General features: G+C 43.5%; 1 long non-coding RNA gene across 2 annotated transcripts in view; it reads right to left on the bottom strand.

Moving 5' to 3' along the window:
* The window catches only part of LOC128832907 (uncharacterized), a 133,144-nt gene extending 127,643 nt beyond the window's left edge, over positions 1 to 5,501 (bottom strand). For both annotated transcript variants that reach the window (XR_008444081.1, XR_008444082.1), the window contains exon 1: positions 5,404 to 5,501. This is a non-coding gene — a long non-coding RNA (uncharacterized LOC128832907). The remainder of the gene's footprint in view (positions 1 to 5,403) is intronic.
* Positions 5,502 to 17,545: the final 12,044 nt, after the last annotated feature.

Here is a 17,545-nt window from a genome sequence, read left to right on the forward strand (position 1 = left end):
TTTATTATGAAACAAAAGGCAAAAAACTATTATGTACATAGTTTAGTCCTATTCAGTGTCTACTCGGCGCTTCTTGGCTTGTCTCTTGTATTCATTAAATGGAGCATCTCTTGTCATTGTCCAGCAATAGTCTGCAAGCATTGATGGGCTCCATTTGCCCTGATAGCGTTTCTCCATTGTTGCAATGTCCTGGTGAAATCGCTCGCCGTGCTCGTCGCTCACTGCTGTGCAGTTCGGTGGGAAAAAATCTAGATGAGAGTGCAAAAAATGTATCTTTAGGGACATGTTGCAAACAAGGCTTTTGTATGCCTTGAGGAGGTTTTCCACCAACAACCTGTAGTTGTCTGCCTTTTTGTTTCCGAGAAAATTTATTGCCACTAACTGGAAGGCTTTCCATGCCGTCTTTTCCTTGCCACGCAGTGCATGGTCAAATGCATCATCTCGAAGAAGTTCACGAATCTGAGGACCAACAAAGACACCTTCCTTTATCTTAGCTTCACTTAACCCTGGAAATTTTCCACGGAGGTACTTGAAAGCTGCTTGTGTGTTGTCAATGGCCTTGACAAAGTTCTTCATCAGACCCAGCTTGATGTGTAAGGGTGGTAACAAAATCTTCCTTGATTCAACAAGTGGTGAATGCTGAACACTTTTCCTCCCAGGCTCCAATGACTGTCGGAGTGGCCAATCTTTCTTGATGTAGTGGGAATCTCTTGCACGACTATCCCATTCACAGAGAAAACAGCAGTACCTTGTGTATCCAGTCTGCAGACCAAGCAAGAGAGCAACAACCTTCAAATCGCCACAAAGCTGCCACTGAGGTTGGTCATAGTTTATGCACCTCAAAAGTTGTTTCATGTTGTCATAGGTTTCCATCATATGGACTGCATGACCAACTGGAATTGATGGCAAAACATTGCCATTATGCAGTAAAACAGCTTTAAGACTCGTCTTCAATAAATCAATGAACAGTCTCCACTCATCTGGATCGTGAACGATGTTGAGGGCTGCCATCACACCATCGATGTTGTTGCAGGCTACAAGATCACCTTCCATGAAGAAGAATGGGATAAGATCCTTTTGACGGTCACGGAACATGAAAACCCTAACATCACCTGCTAGGAGATTCCACTGCTGTAGTCTGGAGCCCAACAGCTCTGCCTTACTCTTGGGTAGTTCCAAATCCCTGACAAGGTCATTCAGTTCACCTTGTGTTATGAGGTGTGGTTCAGAGGAGGAGGATGGGAGAAAATGTGGGTCCTGTGACATTGATAGTTCAGGACCAGAAGTTTCATCCTCTTCCTCTTCCTCATCTGACTCAAGTGAGAATGATTCTGGTACATCAGAAACCGGCAGTCCTTCTCTGTGGGGTACTGGGCGTATAGCTGATGGAATGTTTGGATAATGCACAGTCCACTTTTTCTTCTTTGACACACCTTTCCCAACTGGAGGCACCATGCAGAAGTAACAATTGCTGGTATGATCTGTTGGCTCTCTCCAAATCATTGGCACTGCAAAAGGCATAGATTTCCTTTTCCTGTTCAACCACTGGTGAAGATTTGTTGCACAAGTGTTGCAGCATATGTGTGGGGCCCACCTCTTGTCCTGATCTCCAATTTTGCAGCCAAAATAAAGATGATAGGCTTTCTTAACCATAGTGGTTATACTGCGCTTTTGCGATGCAAAAGTCACTTCACCACAAACATAGCAGAAGTTATCTGCACTGTTCACACAAGTACGAGGCATCTCTGCTCACTTTGGCTAAACTGAAATGTGTCCCTTTGCGAAATCAAACACTGACAAATAAGAGAGCACGACACTGTATGATTTCTAGAGCTGATATAGGGCAATTTGTTCAGCAGAGTGATTAAGCTTCGCTACGATTGCATCATCCATGACTTCTAGGAATAACATGATGCAATTCATATCATGTATGACGCAATACCAGCTTCAGATTGCATCATTCATTGTTTGGCCTAAAAAGCAAGTACTGTCCAAACCCAGTCATAGATTTATTCATAGATCCAGTCAAAGATGTGTTTTAGTCATTTCTGGTTTAAATTGAGATCCCTTCCCTTTATAACTCACTTATCCTCCACCATTCCCAAGTCAAGGGTCATATATACTGACCCAATAGCATATCTTGAAAACTAGAGCCAATCAACAATTTTAAGCATCATTTTTGTTCTCAGTGACCCAGAATTAGTAAAGTTTGACTACATTTATTTCAGAAGCATTTTGGCTGTAGAGCAGTGTAATATAAGGTATAACAACAAAAGTAAATATTTTTCAGTTATGTAAAGATTTAGCATAGTTGTATCTATCAAAATATATGGGTCAAAATGATCCCTCAGTCAGGGTGGATGAAGGGACTTACATCATCGATCCACCAGGATTGCTTTCTGAAGTTGCAATCTGATTACACAGCATAAATCACCATAGTATCAGAGCGCCTCACAACATTAAGACATTATTCTCTGTGACAGACCCAGACCAGTGGGGTACAGGAGTCTGGTAGAGGGCAAATATACTGGTCACTGGATGAGTAGTTTTTTGTTCCCTGAGTGACCAGAGCAGGGGCTGCACTAGAGTAATCAGGAACCTGCTAGAACCAGTTAAGGCAGGCAGGCTAATTAGGGCACTTGGAGCCAATTAAGAAGAAGCTGCTAGACTCAATTAAGGCAACCTAATCAGGGCACTTGGGTTTTAAAAAGGAGCTCACTTCAGTTTGTGGTGTGAGTGTGAGGAGTGTGAGAGCGTGTGCTGCTGGAGGACTGGGGAGCACAAGCGTTATCAGACACCAGAAGGAAGGTCCTGTGGTGAGAATAAAGAAAGTGTTTGGAGGAGGCCATGGGGAAGTAGCCCAGGGAGTTGTAGCTGTCATGCAGCTGTTACAGGAGGCATTATAGACAGCTACAATCCACAGGGCCCTGGGCTGGAACCCGGAGTAGAGGGCGGGCCCGGGTTCCTCCCAAACCTCCCAATTGACCTGGACTGTGGGTTCTTCCAGAGGGGAAGGTCTCTGGGCTGTTCCCCAACCCACATGGTGAATCTCTGAGGCAAGAAAATCCGCCAATAAGCGCAGGACCCACCAAAATAGAGGAGGAACTTTGTCACACCTCATAACACCTTCTGAAGTAGAGAAGTATTATTTTACAGAGGAAACTGAAAGGACATTTCATATTTCAAGAGTAGCCAGCATGGAATCACTATCCAAACTGCCTATCTTTCTGGCAAGAACTACCGGATTTTTACTGGCAATTGTAAATAGGGGAGGACATGTCTAAATGGGTGTAACGTGGAAATGGTCATGTGCTAAGGAACCACTGCTGTGAATAGCCTTCATAAATGTAGTTGTTACTGTTAAGTTATACAGCCCTCTCGTCATTCATCTACCATTAGAGTTGTTCCTTATCACATGCCAAGTAAAGTGAGCCTACCTGTTTTCTAGAGCAGTGGTTTTCAAACTTTTTTTCTGGGGACCCAGTTGAAGAAAATTGTTGATGCCCATGACCCAATGGAGTTGGGGATGAGGGGTTTGGGGTGTGGAAGGGGCTCAGGGCTGGGTCAAAGGATTGGGGTGCAGGGTTGAGGGCTGTGGGGTGGGGCCGGGAATGAGGGCTTCAGGATGTGGGAGGGGGCTCTGGGCTGAGGCAGGGGTTGGGATGTGGGAGGGGGTCAGGGCTCTAGGCTGGAAGTGCAGGCTCTGGGGTGGGACTGGGGATGAAGGGTTTGGGGTGCAGGAAGGGATTCCAGATTTTGGGGGGTTCAGGGATGGGGCAGGGGATTGGGGCACAGGGTTGGGGTATGGACTTACTTGGGCGGCTCCTGGTCAGCAGTGCAGCCGGGGTGCAGAGGCAGACTACCGCCTGTTTTGGCACCGCGGACTGCGCTGAGCCCCAGAAGCAGCCAGCAGCAGGTCCGGCTCCTAGGCGGAGGCACGCAAGTGGCTTCATGTGACTCTCACCCACAGGCACCGCCTCCACCCCCAGTTCCCATTAGCCAGAAACTGGCCAATGGGAGTACGGATCCGGTGCTCGGGGCGGGGGCAGCGCACGGAGCCCCGTTGCCCCCCTGCTTAGAAGCCAGACCTGCTGCTGACCTCTTCCGGGGTTAAAAAGCGGTGTCAAAACAGGTAGGCACTAGCCTGCCTTAGCTGGGCAGCACCACCAATGGGACTTTTAACATCCCGGTTGGCAGTGCTGACCAGAGCGATCCAGTGCCCGTGACCCGAAGTTTGAAAAATGCTGGTCTAGAGCCATTGAAATGTAGCGCTTCCCATGTTTTTGTTGTACAGTGGTGGAAAGTATTATTCAAAAGCAACAGCAGTCTGATGTATCCTTTTTTTAAGGCTAGTCCTTGGATACGTGCTCATTTTTCACGCTTACTTCTGAAAATATTCCTTTCATCTTTAAGCTTTAAATAGTAAGTGAAGTACTTGACTGGGCTCTATTCTGGGACCTTAGTCAAGTCACTCAGCTCTGCTGAGCTTCAGTGCTCATCTTCTAAAAAGGAAAGTGGGGATAAGAATAATAACCTAGAGGATCCAGCCATGACAAGCTGCTTAGAAAAAACTGGCCATATGTAGTAAAATGGGAGCTGCTGGATAGTTTTGAAAATCTGGCCTTGATTGTGAATGCTGAGCCCTTGAAAAAAAACTTGCCCTAAGTTCTTCTGGAGAACTGTCCTCTAATGGATATGTAATGGTAACTGTGTGCCCCCCCTCACCAACCAAAGATCTTATTGAAAATGCTGCAATATCTCCTCAAAAGGAATGAGGAACTGAGGACCCAATCCTGCAAGTGTTCCCTGTGCAGAATTCCACTGAAGTCAATACAGTGGGGCACACTGTCTTCTAGATTGTGCGAGGCAAGGACTTTATTAATATCTGTTTTGTACAGCACTGGACACTTGCCAGTACTTAACAAATCAATAGTGATAACTTATGCTGTACAGACCTGGGATCACGATCAGGCTGAGGGGAGTTGTGCCCCCTTACACCAACTTTGGATTTGGTCCCAGCATGCCTTCATGCATTTTCAAAAATTTTCTACAGCAATTAAAATATATATATTGCTAATCAAATCAAGTTGTAGTTGTATACAAATTACTTCCAGATTTAAACAAAACTCAACCAGACAGCAATCCAAATTCTTAGTTAAGGCAGAGGTTATTTCTCTTCTGCATTTTAATGAAGAGACAAACCACGGAAATCATTGCTTTGCAACCTGATTTCACTAGTACTTTGCAATATTATTACAAGTTTTAGAAAATCCAATAAAAGCATGTCACATCCACAGCAAGAACTAATTTAACAAGACCCCAGTTAACCTGATTAATATCAATTTGCAACTTTGAAAAACAAACATCTTTAAAAAATATACTTTTGTGATGGGTTGCACTTACATCTTTGAGCACCTCTTTGGGTCTGGGCAGGGTGCTGACCGTCTCCAGCTTCCAGCATCTCCTGCAGTCTGTCAGCCAGCTTCTGCAGATCTTATGTGGCTCAGCCCTCCGGCTAGGGTTGCCAACTGTCTAATCACACAAAACCAAACACTCTTGCCCTGCCTCCTGCCCCAAGGCCCTGCCCCTTTTTCCCACCCCTTCTCCAAGGCCCCGCCCCTACTCACTCCATCCCCCCTTCCTCTGTCACTCGCTCTCCCCCATCCTCACTCACTTGTTCATTTTCACCGGGCTAGGGTAGGGGGCTGGGGTGCAGGAGAGGGTGAGGGTTCTGGCTGGGGATGTGGGCTCTGGGGTGGGACTGGGGATGAGAGGTTTGGGGTGAAGGAGGGGGCTCCAGGGTGAGGGGTGTGGCCAAGGGGTTTGGAGTGTGGGTGGGGGCTCTGGGATGAGGCAGGGGGTTGGGGTGTGGGAGGGGTACAGCCTCTGGGCTTAGAGTGCAGGCTCCAGGCTGGAGCCAGAAATGAGGGGTTTAGGGTGCAGGAGGGGGCTCTGGGCTGGGGCAAGGGGTTGTGGTGTGGGAGGGGGAGGGCTCCAGCTGGTGGTGCAGGCTCTGGGGTGGGGCCGAGGATGAGGGCATTGGGGTGCAGGAAGGGGCTCCAGGCTGGGACTGAGGCATTCAGTGTACGGGATGGGTCTCTGGGCTGGGACAGGGGGTTGGGGTGCGGGAAGGGATTCGGGCTCCAGGTGGCACTTAACTCAGGTGGCTCCTGAGAAGCAGCTGGCATGTCCCTCTGGCTCCAAGGCGGAGGCACAGCCAGGCAGCTCTGTGCACTGACCCCCCCCTTCACCCCCGCATGCAGGCACCATGGCCAATGGGAGCTGCGAAGCCAGTGCTCGGGGAGGTGGCAGCGCACGGAGCCCCCGTGGACACCCCTACACCTAGAGGCTACAGGGACATGCCAGCCACTTCCTGGGAGCCAAGTAAGGAGCCTGCCAGCCCCACGCCAATTGGACTTTTAACGGCCTGGTCAACAGTGCTGACCAGAGCTTCCAGGGTCCCTTTTCGACCAGGTGTTCCGGTCGAAAACTGGACACCTGGCAACCCTACCGCCAGCCAGATCAGACAGTCCAAAATCCCTTCCAGGGCATCGCAAACTCAAATAAAAGTTCCTTGCCCTTCAGGACCAATTATAAACAAAACAGTTTCTTACCCTTCTGGGCTAACTTCCCTCTCTGGGACTGGGTCAGCAGGGTTCCCTCTGAACTCCTGCTACTGATTATAGCCTGCAACGGGCCTAGGCCTGGGCCTACCTGCTTTGGCTGCAACCTAGGGAGCATCCCTGCCTCGCTCTTCTGCTTCCAGCAAGGAACTGACTTGCTAATAGCAGGCAGCTACTTTTATTTCATCCTGCTGGGATTTGACTGTCTGTTGCTGGTTCCCAGCCCTTCTAGCTGCTGGAGGATCAGATCTCACTGGTTTCCACAATAGCTTTCACAAGATGCCGCCCTAGGCAAGCCCAGAGGTCTGATACTTGTCCATCTTCTCCTCTTTGAGAACTGTTTCCTGGGATGGGGTGCAGCAGAGCAGCGGGGCCTCCAATAGGGGCTCATGAAAGCCTGGTACACCCTGTCACAACTTTAAATACAAAACACGATGGAATCTTGCAGTAAATCTTGTGGTCTCAGCTCTTTAACATCCAACATAATGGTCCCATGAGATGGAGCTGTGAAAACTCACCAAGCTCATTCTCAGGCAGAAAGTAGAACTGTGCGAACAAAAACTGACGTCTTTGCTTCCTTTGGTTGGAAAATGGGGACAGGAGCCTGATCCTACAAGCCCATTTGTGCAGCTCATCCCAGAAGAGTCAGTGGGGCTACTCACATGACTAAGGACTACTCACATGAGTAAGGACTTGCAGAAGTGAACTCTCCTATGTCCCTTTCGCCCTTTATTTCATGAGTAGCACTATGGGCCAAATTATGAGCAGACTCCTGAACCAACACAATACCCAAGCATAGCAGAAATGCTGGGTTTCTGTGGCAGTAGAGGGCTAGCAGTGGATAATCTGTACAGGGGAACTCCATATTACTTTGCATGTTTGCTGGGGGAGACCTCCTTTGCTCTCTGATTGTTCTCCAGAGGTGGCTTTCCCTATTGCATCACAAATGGGGGGCACTCCGCAACGGTGTACATACCCAAAGGCAACACTATACATTAGAGGGGAACTACTCTGCTCCCCGCTGCCCATATCCAGGTATTGTCCACCAACATGTTAGCTCAACAGACGTCGACGCACATGTTCCAAGGTTTCCTTCCTTTAGCCTCATTCTACTTCAGCACAGTTTCTTTGGAGCAGAGCCCTTTTGCTTAGGCTTTGTTCCAGTTTCCAGGCTTTGGCTCTCTAGTTTTTGGGTGACAGTAACAAGATGAGGTGGATTACAAATTACATATTTTATGGGACTAGATGGAAACTAATGCCATGCAATTTATGATGATGTAGATACTCTTAGTCAGCCTGCAGGGGCTAGTATAGCTATCAAAGGGTTGCCTGAACTACTTTTGTAAAGTTTTCCCAATAAAAAATATTAATACCTCCCAGTTTACCTTTTTTTTCCAACTGAGTTGTTATAACTTCCATACCTTGGGGTACTTAATGTGACTTGCTCTTTTTCCATTCACTTGTAAAAGACGGATTTACTTCTTAACTACGCTTTTTGTAGGTATTAGAAACAGTCACAGAAAAGCCTCAAAAGGTTTGGGAGGTCCACTTCAGATAAGAAAATGCAGGGCATGGAGACGAGAAGCAAGAATCCAGGGAGAGGGCTGTTGAGGTCACTGAAAGGGAGGGCTTTAGGTCACTCAGAGATAGTTTATGAGTAAGGGTGATAAACTGGAACTCAGGAGATCTGAGTTTAATTCCCTGATCCACCATGTATGTGACCTTGAGCAAGTTACTTAACCTCTCTGTGCCTCAGTTCACCATCCATAACATGAGCATAATCGTACTGCCCTGCCTCAGAGGGGTAGCTTGTGAGGTGCTCAGATGCAACAGTTATGGGGACAATGTAAGTACCATAGATAGTAACAGGCAGTAGGGCAAGTATATTCAAACATAAAAGAAAATGCATGTTCAGGTTGGTTTGAGGAAAGTGTTGAGATATGATCCAGTCCAACCTGGTTTATCCATCCCTACCTAGGAAAAAGCTGATGATCGTTTAGTACTAATACTTAGACACTATATCGCACTTTTCATCTGTAGATCTCAAAGCACTTTATAAAGGTAGTTAAGTATCATTACCCCCGTTTTACAGTTGGGGAAACAGATGTGAGACATTAGATGACTGTTGCTTGGGCACATCATTAGCAGAGACAGGAATATAACCCATCTCCTAGATGAAAAGATGTAGCACTTCTTTTCTATCAGAGCAGGCATCCCACTCATGGATCATCAGAAGACCAACCCTTTAGCCTTAGCAGAAAGTTTTAAAAAAATCCTATGAGTTAACTTGACATGCCAACATTTAGAACAAGCTAGCAAATGACAACACAGATAAAAATCATGATTTCAACTTTTTCCATTAATACTCATTCTATTTTAAACTGGGGCCTGTGAGAAGTCTTTATTGGTTGTAGAGTTACTGTTTCCCTAGGTATCTTCTCTGACATTTCTCTGCACTAGAGCAACATATGCTCAGCTAGGTTTTAGACTTAACATAATTGCTTGTCTCCAGGACAGGGACTGTCTAACTATCTATTTGCCCAGTGAATTGGCCCCCTTCTTGGTTGAAGCTTTTGAGCATTACCATAATAATGATTGTTGAGCTAAGCATTTTTCCTGTGTATACAATTTAACTAATAAGACACAGTCTCCTTCCAGTTTGCCAAGCCACCATCATCCCTGCAATCAAGTACCTCCCAATGACTACTTCTTCCATGGTACCAACAAGAAGTGAACCACACTAAACATAAATATAAAATCTTCCAAACCTCTTCCTCTGTGTGTTCCATTTTATCCTTTTCTTATAAGCTTATAGGGGCAGCATCTGTCTTCATTTTGGCCAAGATTTTCAGAAATGTGTGCTTAACATTAGAAACTTTAACTCTATATTGGGGTACTTAAATTATTTTTAAAAGTGCAGAGTACCCAACAACTCCTATTGAAACCAGTGTAGGCAGAATAGGGTAACAAAACATTCTATAATTGTGAGGTCCATATGCACTGCTCTGTGACAAGTAATTAAACTTACAATAAAACAATGATTACTAGCCTGACATACCAATACAGGAACACATTAACTCAGCCTGCAAGTCAAAGCAACAGAGAAGCTCCTTTCACTCCCCAGGAGTGTACCCTCAATTTCCCCCAAAGTCCTGTTGAATAGGGGGAAAGGCATTTTCTGATTTGCCTAGAGCAGGAAAACCTCTAGATCTAGCCATGGTCATCTTAGTCTTATCTCTTAGACTCATGAAATGTTTTGACATACCCAGTGTTACAATTTGACTACTATGTTATGTAATAGCCATATTGTTAGAGTATCTGATCAAGCCATATGATTGACAGACATACAAAATGTGCTCAGAGCATTCACACTGCTTGGATTCTCCTGTTCATTACAGGAAAGGCTACCTTGGATCTGAGTATTCTACAGAGCATGTGGAAAGTCTGGATCCAGATCTGAACATTAGGACTTAGACCAGCCTCTATTTATTGATGATATTTGATGTCGACAGTGTATATTACATATGCCATCCCCACCATCACTGGCATTTTTCTTCATATGAGCAAAGATATTAAAGGAAATTAATTTTCTTTGGGTCTGGAAAAGGTAAAATAATCTGGGCACAGTTCTCCCTCGAGCATCTACGACTATGAGAGGCTTGACTTCCGTTAAAGTCAATGGGAGTTGGATCAAGTTGAAGGAGAATCTAACAAGTTAGGGCCAGGGAGAGATGAACATGATAGCAAACTAATCAAAATTTCACTATCAAAAACACTTATTTTATGTAGAACCACAAAAAAAAAAAAAAAGGCTGAGCTGGCATGATCAGCATTAGTGGAAGCAAGAAGCACAAGAGGTTTTTGCACGAAAGCTTGATCTTATGTAATTTCCTGCCCAGTTTTGCATATGAGAACAGGATTGAGAAGCACCTGAATTTGAAGTGTTTATATGAATGGAACTTCTGAACCTACTTAGGTTCTCTTGATAAACTAGAACACAGAGAGAGAGTAACAGATTATAAATCATTGCAATGAATGGTCATTCGCTCAGCTGCAGCTTCAGCCACATTTTGTTCACTAGCATTATTGGCTGGTGAAAAAACAAGGCACAGTTTTCTTACACAGCTCTGTCCTAGGCAATTCTGGACAGACAAAAGGTTGGAATGTTCAACACTATCCAGTGTGGGAGTCCATGTCCTTCATAGTCTTGGACCAATAATTAAAAGAGAGAGCTGTCAAATAACAGAAATATATTGTAAAATTAATCATAAAATATCTGCAAATAGATTCAAATTATCAGCACAGCTTGATAGCTGGACAAAATAATTAAAAAATATAATTTTTTCCAAGAAATATTGGGAAATTTGTCAAAGAAATTTGGTGAATATTGTTTTCCCTTTTCTTGTCCTACCTATTGGTTAGCACCAACAGAACAATACCCAAAAGACAATCCCTACCCTAAAGAATTAACAGTTTAAGGCCCTGATCCTGCAAAAGCTTAAGCACATGCATAACTTTACTCCAGTGACTAGCCTTATTGACCTAAATAGGATCACTCATATGAGCAAAATTATGCATGTGACTCCACTTTGGAAGTGGAGTAATTTATTCCAGAATAACAGCGTCCACACAAGGAGTTATTCTGCATACCTATAATGGATAATTTATTCCTGTATAACTATTCCAGTAAATTTTCCTGTGTAGACAAGCTCTAAATGTTTGCAGGACCAAAGTCTAGGATCCAGTCCTGCAATTTGGTCTGCATGGCTGGGTCCCTGCACTCATGCAGAACCTAGTTAACTTCAGTCAGATTGCAGGATTGGGGTTTTAGGGCAAATGTAGCCTGCTGATGCATATATGTTACAGGTGCCTGAAACTCAGTGGATAAGTTTCTGTTACAGCCATAGCTGAAAAGTCATTGGGCCTTAGTTCAAGCTGTAGCAGCTCAGGTTTTTATCTCTGCAGGCCCTCAATTCAGTTCCTGTGTCAGCCAGAATAGCAGGCACTTCACAAGCACTTATCCACATGAGTGACTTTACTCACACAAATAGGTCAGGGGCAGTACTCATGGCTTTATTTATCTGGTGGATTATAAATTTGCTTCTCATGGACATGACGTTGGTTTTGAAGAGTGACCCAAACAAGAAGAAAGGGTGTACTCTGGGTCTCATCCCACTATGAATGCACTTAGCACTCTTTAAGTCAGCTTATGCTCCTTGTTTTAATTGTTATCTTTAACATGTTGCTCTTAAAGCCTAAACTGCATTTTTGTTGCCATTTCTCAAAGTCTATTTCCTCCTTGCCTTGCATCTAAGAATGTTTGAGGGATTTTGTTTGTTTTTTATTAATCACCATCTCTCAGATAGTTCGTTGGTGTCAATACTTGTCGCTCTCCTTTCAGAAGCCCTTGCTAAATGACTATATTTAACACCAAAAAAAAAAAAAAAAAAAAAAGCATCAACCTTAGAAAAATGTAAATCAATTTCTCGCTCATTTATAATCAACAAAATGATTTTTCACATTCCAAGTAGTCTGTTGTCCATTTTTAACTGGCAGACACTATGCTGAAATCATGTCTATATAGGTTATGAGAGAACTATGGTGGCTTTGATATATTTTATTAAAGACAAACAAAAAGGATGGAATGAATAAAAAGAGATCTCTTGTACAAAGACTGCCAATATCCACAACAGTTACATTTGGAACCAGTATGCAGAAAGCAACTGAATACCATAATAAATACACTCACTGTTCCATTGCATAGGCTGCAATATCGGTAGAGTAGCTGTAGAAATTTAATTTATAAAATGGGTTTAAAATGTACCTACATAAGACCCAGGTTATGGGGAAAGGTTTGTTTTGGGGGGATTTGTTTTTTACTTTCATCGTTTCTAAAAAGTTGAAGTTGTGGGTGTGTCAGTCAATGTGCCTCCATTTCCCGGTAGCTCCAGCAGTGTAGTAGAGTCAGACAGTTCCTGACTATGCTTGAGCAACAGGATATGTAGATTCCAAGTGACATGTGGACTTTCTCATTACATGTGGAATGGTCATGAAGGCCTGATTCTCTGCTCACTTGTATCAGTGAGAATCAGATAAAACTCCATTTAGTCAAGGCACATCAGGACTGCCAACCCCATCCATCCTAAAATCATGAGTCAGGCCTCCAAATCATGAGATTTACATTGTAAGTCTCATGATTTTAAAGGCAATTTGGTGGGGTTTATTTGTCTTTGGGTTTTTGACAGAGCTGAGGAAATAATTGATTTTTCAGTTTGGTGGCAGAGCCAAAACACCCACAAATAATTTGGTTCAAAATGTACCAAAATCATAATTTTTTTGAGTCTTACCCAAATTAAAAAAAAATAATAATAATTTTGGTCAAAATGTTTTGTTTGGTTTAAAATATTTTTTTTTCTTTCATTTTGTTTTTGGGTATTTTTTTTAACCTTTTAATCTACCTATATATTTTGAAGCATTTCATCATTTCAAAATGAAATGTAAAACTTTCATTTCAAGTGTCAAACTGAACCATTTTAACTTTTTCAAACTTTTTCATATTTTATTCAGCCAAAACTACTTGCCGAATTTGCCCCAAATTCATGAATAGTTTCAGTCATCCCAAAACTTCATTCTGGGGGGAGGAAGGGGAATAATTTACTATTTGACCAATAAAGTTCGTCCAGCTCTAGTTTCTGACTTTTCAAAATATACTTGGTTCGTGGTTTCAAGCTTTTTTCTACAACCACAAGGGCAAGAAGGGTGATTGTTGTTGTTGTTGTTTTCACAAATGAAAATGGAGATTCTCATGTAAACACATGATTCCAGGAGATGGCTCTTTAAACAAATGTTGCAAGACTTGCAATAAAAATCATGACAACAGGCAATAGTGTGTTACACAGCTGTCAAACTCCATTAATTCCAGCTGAGGTATTCCTGGTTTACACCAGCATGAGAAGAGAACTAGGCCCATTGACTTCAGTAAATATACTTCTGATTTATGCCTTTATAAGCAGGAGACAAATAAAGTCTCTTGGACCTTGTCTCTACTCTTGTAACTAGAGCTGCTCCATCCAGGCCAGGCTTGAAGTGCAATGGCTGGGTGAAATGAGATCACTTCCACAGCTTTATCTGCTCTGTGGATAAATGGAGGATGTAGAAGGGGTCAAGCTGACAGACTTTCATGAACTCAAAATTCACTAAAAATAATAGTGAGGGTGGGGGAACCATCCAAATGGTCCAGTCAATGACACTGGCAGCTGTCAGGCACCACACATTTTCACAAGACCTGATTTCCAGGCAACATCTGCCAGCACCTCCAACTGGAGAGATTTTAGAAGTGTGTGTTCACAAAATAGCCAATACTCAGATATGCTGATTTCAACATTAATTCCACTGAAAAATAAGGCTGCCAAATGGATGAACTAAGACCAGGTCTATATTACAGACTTACATCAGTATAATTACATCATTCAGGGATGTGAAAAATCCACACCCCTCAGTGACGCAATTATATGAACCTAACTCCCAGTATAGACAGTGCTACTCCTCGCCCAGAAGTGGATTAACTACACCGATGGGAGAAGTTCTCCCATTGGACTAGTAGAGTCTTCAGTGAAGCACTACAAGCAGTGCAGATGCACTGGTTCAGCTGCAGCGTTTCAAGCCTAGACCTGCCCTGAATGTACAATCACCTGCTGCCTTGGAAGTCCTGCTGAAGTGCAGTTTTATGACTCCTTAATGTACAGTGGACTCCACCGTAGTTGAAAAGTGACAACACTGAAGATATGTAGGGGTATATCCAGCCAAGACACCATCTCTTCCTGACATCTGAGTTTTGGATGGAACACCGTGTGGTTTTATTTTCAAGGCTAGGTAGGCAACAGAGGCTGTCCATGCAAATATAAGTTCTCAGTACAGCAAGATTTTCTAAACCAATTATTCAGGTACTATCAATTAGTAACTATGGCCTCAAAAAGGACTATTAAGACGCTTGCCAGAGGCAGTGTAGATGGCTCAAGGAGACACTGTGCAATTCATTTCCCAGGCAATGCCTCACACAGTTCCTAGCTGCATGCCCACTGCTATAGCTCTCCAGTGGATGCATTGTGCATGCCTCTTGGTGGCCAGTGAATTCCATTGTCGAGGATATTCAAAGAAGTCTAGCAGCAGACTGCATTACTGTAGCAGTAAATGGCTATGTCCTTAATTGTCCACAGACCATTTGTTGTCACAAGTAAAATGCAGAGACCAATAGAAACGGAATGTACTCTGCTTCTAACAATAACACTGCCTGCGTCAAGGTCAGCACTGATTTATGGATTTATTCAAAAGACAAGGGAGGCGCACTTAAATCTACAGTATTTTAGAGAGCCAAAGTGATCTTGCATAGTCAAAGAAACACATGTAGAGGCTATGATTAACACATACTGTTAAATGAACCAGCAGTAGCCATCTTCCATAAATAGAAAGATAGGTACTAAATATAAATATGAAAATTATTATAAGATCTTTTGATTAACCCCCAAGTTTACCTAAAGAGGAGTTTAAATTTAGTGGGCCACAAGTAGCATGCACAGGTTTCACAGCTTGTTCTCAGAGTCCACACTCTCTGGAAGTACCATTCTCTATGGCTTGTCATGCAGCCAAGACAGTAGCAGTAGGTACTCTTATAGTACTTGCAATGCATAATTTGTGCATCTTAATAATGTAAAACTAATAATATATTAGCTTTAATAAAGTAAACTGTGTGACATTCCCTTTAAATTAATTTTAATCCAACACCTTCACTAACCCTGTTGCTTTTTGTATCACTCTCATGCCAATTATCTAGGCCAACTCTTCTGGCTCCTGCTAGGACCCCAGGACACCCTGAATACTGTTGTGTTGTGCAGAGAAGATACAAGTAGTTTATGCAGAGTTGAGCTCCATGGGGCTCTCTGTGCCGCCAGAGAGCAGTGAGTGAGGTGGACATGAGGATTACATGGAACCACCAGCCAACCACCTACTCTTCACTGTGTGGGAAAAGGTGCAATGGCTGAAGAGCATCTTAGCTAGCACTGTATGGGCTCCGACGAGACTTCTGTCTCCCTGATCCTTTGTTACTCACCAGAGCAGCACAGCCCTTCTACTTGGGCTTTGTTCAGGGAAGAAGATTTTGCCCTAAGTAAATACATATGTAGCCTATTTTTCTAATAATAAGTGTTACTAACCTCCTACATAGACACGCACCAGGTAGTTGTCTTTGTGATTTCAGTCTAAAAATAACTGTTGAAAGATCAAAAGTAAACTTTTCTCTGGTAGCCTATATTTTGAATGGAGCTTATTTTTCTTCAATAGTTTTGTCCAAGTTCTCCACACACTATATATAAAACCACCGACAGGAAGCTATCCAAAGGTTGCCCACTGAAAATGATAGCATTGCAATTAACTGTAAACCACCACTGTTAATGCAAACATTGCCACAGCCTGGCAAATGGTTTCATGTGCCATTAACTATTAATGCAGAGGATTTAAAGCAGAAATAGGTAATTGAATGTACTCTAGGTGAATTTTAGGCCATAGGGTAGGAGAGATACAGACACACACATTGTGATTTAACTAGTAATGGGTAAACCACGACAGTTCAGAGTTCTGATGATGATGATGATAATACAACAAAGCCACTTTTTCTCTGTGGAAAACAAAGTTCAGGGGGATCCAAGAATCACAGCCAAAGAGTGCAGGCAACTATCAAAGGACTTGGGAGAGGGAAGGAGTTTCTGGAACAAACTTTCATCCTCCATTGTATCCAGGTTGGAGTGGCCATGATTTGGTTCCAGGTGTACTGATACATCTTTGGGATCCAACACAACACCGTGTGATATTGTGTTGCACCATGATGGGACATCAAGATGTTGTGGTGCAATGACTTTTCCTTGACAAGGTGACTGACAACCCCACCATTCACCATCCCTTACTCCTCTGAAACATAGGTGCCTGTCTAAAGTCAATCACCAACAACAAAACAAACAAACCAAAACCAAAACTCCACAACACAGCATCTTAGTCATATGAAAGTGAAGAATCCAATAGTGACTCTCTGCTCAACAGAGGGAGTAGAGAATGAAACATCCAGCTCTGTCACTGACACAGTTGTGTAGGAGTAGCCCATTGACACTGATACAGAAGGATAAAAAAAATTCTTTCAAGCTGAAACACCGGGGAGCCAGAGAGGCATCTGTACGTGTGGGGCTGCTCATCCATCTGCAGAAGCTGCAGAATGGTGTAGTGGAAAGGAAACAGGGCTGGGAGCCGGGATTCTCTCCTGGCTTCTATTCTCAGCTCTCCCATTGACAAGCTGTGTGATATTGGGTAAATTCCTTCACGTTGCTTTGCTAGTATCCTCCTCTGTGAAATGGGGATAATGCCACTTAGTGAGCCTGCCTCACTGAGATTAGTTAGGGGTGATTAATATTTGTTAAGCACTCAGCGCTCCTCATATGAGAGGCGCTATCATTAGACACAGGGGTGATTTGAGAAGGGAAAATGCCAGAAAATCCTCCTCACTGTTGTGAGACAATCCTTTCCCCCACCCCTTTGCTGCACATGCTGTTGGTACTGACAAATTTCCCTAGCTACTTGGCTCACATGTGGACAACTGAATAGTCTAAAAAAACCCGCCACAACAAAAACCCAGGACATAGTACAGGTTTAAGTCAAAATGACCTAGGACTAAAACAAACTGATGTAACTATGCAGTAGCACATTGGTGGGTGAGGGAAGGTCTCTTGACTATTTGCATTGTCATGTCATGTCACGTTACACTGGCCAGCTCACATGTCTTTAGTAATAATACTTTGCACTTACTGTACATGGCGCCTTTCATCCAAGGATCTCAAGTTACTTTGCAAACATTAATTAAGTCTTGCAATGTCCCATGAAGA

This window comes from Malaclemys terrapin, chromosome 2 (genome assembly GCF_027887155.1).
Source record: "Malaclemys terrapin pileata isolate rMalTer1 chromosome 2, rMalTer1.hap1, whole genome shotgun sequence".
In the NCBI taxonomy this organism is placed as follows: Eukaryota; Metazoa; Chordata; order Testudines; family Emydidae; genus Malaclemys; species Malaclemys terrapin.